The sequence below is a fragment of the Suncus etruscus genome, chromosome 1 (assembly GCF_024139225.1).
Source record: "Suncus etruscus isolate mSunEtr1 chromosome 1, mSunEtr1.pri.cur, whole genome shotgun sequence".
NCBI lineage: Eukaryota > Metazoa > Chordata > Mammalia > Eulipotyphla > Soricidae > Suncus > Suncus etruscus.
This window is the reverse complement of record NC_064848.1, coordinates 23,223,652-23,227,231: the sequence shown is the minus strand read 5'-3', so window position 1 is coordinate 23,227,231 and position 3,580 is coordinate 23,223,652. Positions and strand designations below refer to the sequence as shown.

The window sequence follows — 3,580 nt, the reverse complement described above, 5'->3', positions numbered from 1 at the left end:
TCCCATATGGTCCCCTGAGCCTGCCAGGAGTGATTTCTGAGCATAGAGCCAGGAGTAACCCCTGAGCACTGCCAGGTGTGACACCCCCCCCCCAAAAAAAGAAAGCAAATCTTTAAACAGCTTGATTACAAATATGATTGTAGTTGGGTTTCAGACATGCAAAGAATACCACCCTTCACCAATGCAACATTCCCATCACCAATGTCCCAAATCTCCCTCCTCCCACCCCACCCCCGCCTGTGCTCTAGACAGGCTTTCTACTTCCCTCATTCATTCACATTGTTAGGATAGTTCTCAATGTAGTTATTTCTCTAACTGAACTCACCACTTTTTTTTTGTTTGTTTGTTTTTGGGCCACACCCGGTGACGCTCAGGGGTTACTCCTGGCTTATGCGCTCTAGAAGTTGCTCCTGGCTTGGGGGACCATATGGGATGCCGGGTGATCCAAACCGCGGACCGTCCAAGGCTAGCGCAGGCAAGGCAGGCACCTTACCTCTAGCGCCACCACCCGGCCCCAAACTCACCACTTTTTGTGGTGAGCTTCATGTAGTGACTTGGACCTTCCAGCCCTTCTCTCTTTTGTCCTCTGTTCTTCTTTGTTCGCTTGTTTGTTTGTTTTTGGTCACATCCGGTCCCGCTCAGGGGTTACTTCTGGCTCTGCGCTCAGCTATCTACCCAGGCAGGCTCAGGGGACCATATGGGGATGCACAAATTTGAACCAGATATCTATCCTGGGTCGCCGTGTTCAAAGGCAAACGTTCTAACCGCTGTGCTATCCACTCAGGCCCCATGCTCCAGTGGTTTTAGGGGGCTTGGGGCTTACCCCTAGGATAGCGGGCTAGGAGGAGCTTCAAGGTAGCCACAATAAGAAATCAAAAAAGGAGGGGTTGTGCTCAGTGGACTAACAGGAAGGACCAAGCTTCCTGGTTTACTGGTGGCATGGGAGTAGGTGCGAACTGAGAAATCTTTCACTTTCCCTGCTCTTGTGTACTAATTAATCTATACATTGAAAGCTTGCTTTGGAGTATATGTTTATTGATTCCCAAAATATGTATATTTGTTGGTCTCACCTAGCAGTGCTAGGGGTATGAGGGACGGGCTCTCCAGGAAGCCTGTATGTAGTACAGGCTGAGGATAAAAAAAAAAAAAAAAACTAAACTAAAAAAAACAAACAAACATAGGCTTCTTGCATGCAAAGCAGGCTCTCCTGCCCTTAGAATTCTCTCAGGTCTTGTATAAGTTGTTCACTGACAAGAATGCTCTAAAGCTGGATGCTAGGGCAGCTGCCTGTGAGCAGGATAATGTCAGCAAAACTGCACGTGAGGATGAATATCCAGCAGGTCCTCCCTCTTGACTGACACCCAACTCTGCTCAGTGATATCCAGCATGTAAGGGACATCTGGAATTTAGTTTAGTTTAGTTTAGTTTTGAGTTTGGGGGCCATACCTGGCGATGCTCAGGGGTTACACCTGACTTTGTGCTCAGGGATCACTCCTGGCAGGTTTTGGGGCCATATAGGATCCCAGGGATTGAACCCCAGATTATTGCATGAAAGGCATGGTCCTTATATCTCTGGCTCTGGACATCTGAAGTTTGTTTTTGTTTTTGTTTTTGGATCACACCCGGCAATGCTCAGGGGTTACTCCTGGCTCTATAGAAATCGCTCCTGGCAGGCTCAGGAGACCATATGGGATGCCAGGATTTGAACCACCAACCTTCTGCATGCATTACCTCCATACTATCTCTCTGGCTCCTGGACATCTGAAGTTTAAATGCTCTATGTTTGGACTTGCTCTTCAAGCCCATGTTTTCTCTTGAACACTGACCTGCTTCTTTGCTTGAAACTTTTTTCCATTTTGGAGAAGTCTGTGTTTTCTCTTAACACTTATTTCCTCCCATTCTCTTCTCTCTTATCTCTCTAAGTAGGGGGCTGGAGGGTAGGGTGCTTGCACATACCAGCCTGGGCTTGATCCCCAGCACTCCATATAGTTCCCCCTAGTTAGAGTCAGGAATAAGCCCTGAGCACTACTGGGTGTAATCCAAAACAAACAAAGATATCTCCCTAAGTATATTTTGTTCAATAAAAACTATTTTATTGCCAGAGCAATATGTGTAAGGTGCTTGCTTCATATGCAGCTGATCCGGGTTCAATCTCTGGCTCTCCAGATAGTCCCCTGACCACTACCAGGAAGTATTCCTGGGCACAGAGCCAGAGTAAGGTCTGAGGAATGCCAAGTGCGGCTCCAAATCCAAAACCAAATGAAACCAAAACACTCTTGTTTTAGTATAAAGCCTGAAGTTTAGATTTGTTGAGTGTCTAGTCTGGGTAAGCTAAATGAATTTCTGCCTCAAGAGCTCTCTGAGATTTCTGGAGCAAGCTTCATCTTTCCTTACTTCAGGAACAATCTTACCGCTGTTGATGAAGATTTTCCTGCCTGTACTGGTGCCTTCAGGCAGCTTTGACTCTAGAACAGGGGTGGCGAACATGGGGCTCTCAAGCCGCATGCGGCTCCCGGCCAAAATGAATGCGGCACTTTGCCTCTTCTCATTATTTTGTCCTACTGTGGCTCTTTGCCAAGTTTTGGATTTTGTTCTGCTGCTTCTGAGGAGCCCAGAGTCCCGCCCCCAGGCTGCGGCATCCCGTCTCCCATCCCTCGGAAACAATTGCACTGACCGTGTTTCACATGTAGGGTCGCATCTTGCCGTTAGTTCTTAGTGTGGAGGACGCAGCACACCCTCACCATCACTGCAGGATCTTGACCCTCACTCAAAATGGCAAAATGCAATATGTGTTTAATAGATTATTGTTAAAATTAGCTGCTTTTATGTGTCTGTTTTGGCAGGTCACTGTGTGGTGTGGCTCTCTGACTCTCACAGTTTAAATTTTTGGCTCTTTGTGTCGAACTTATTCGCCACCCCTGCTCTAGAAAGAGGTATTTTATGTCTGTCCCAGAGGCAGGCCAGGGGAAGGCAGGAGGGAAATTGGAGACATTGGTGCAGGGCGTGTGCACTGGGGAAGGGTGTTGTACATTGCATGACTGAAACTCAATCATGAGGGACTTTTTTGGGGAGGGTGGGACACATCCAGCAGTACTCACGGATTACTCCTGGCTCTGCGTTCAGAAATCTCTCCTGCCAAGCTCAGGGGACCATATATGGGATGCCAGGAATAGAACACAGGTCCATCCTGGGTCTGCCTCATGCAAGGCAAAACGCCTTACTGTTGTGCTATCTCTCCAGCTCCCCGTGAATGACTTTTTTTTTCTTTTTAAAATATGGAACGGTTCACGAATTTGTCTGTCATCCTTTGCGCAGAGGGCCATGCTAATCTTCTCTGTATCGCTCCAATTTTAGTATATGTGCTGCGAAGCGAATGACTTTTAACTGTGGAGGGGAAAAAAAACACACAACTGTATTATGAACAACCTATATAACTATGGTGTTTAAAGTAATTCAAAAATACATACGTTAGGGGCCCGGAGAGATAGCATGAAGGTATGGCGTTACTTCCATGCAGAAGGACGGTGGTTCGAATCCCAGCATCCCATATGGTCCCCAGCACCTGCCGGGGTGATTTTCT

The 3,580-nt window shown here is 47.2% G+C and overlaps 1 non-coding gene across 1 annotated transcript; it reads right to left on the bottom strand.

Annotated features, from left to right (window-relative positions):
* Positions 1-3,269: 3,269 nt before the first annotated feature.
* LOC126028098 (U6 spliceosomal RNA) lies at positions 3,270-3,378 on the bottom strand. The gene has a single exon (XR_007502384.1). It is a non-coding gene; the product is annotated as a U6 spliceosomal RNA (small nuclear RNA).
* Positions 3,379-3,580: the final 202 nt, after the last annotated feature.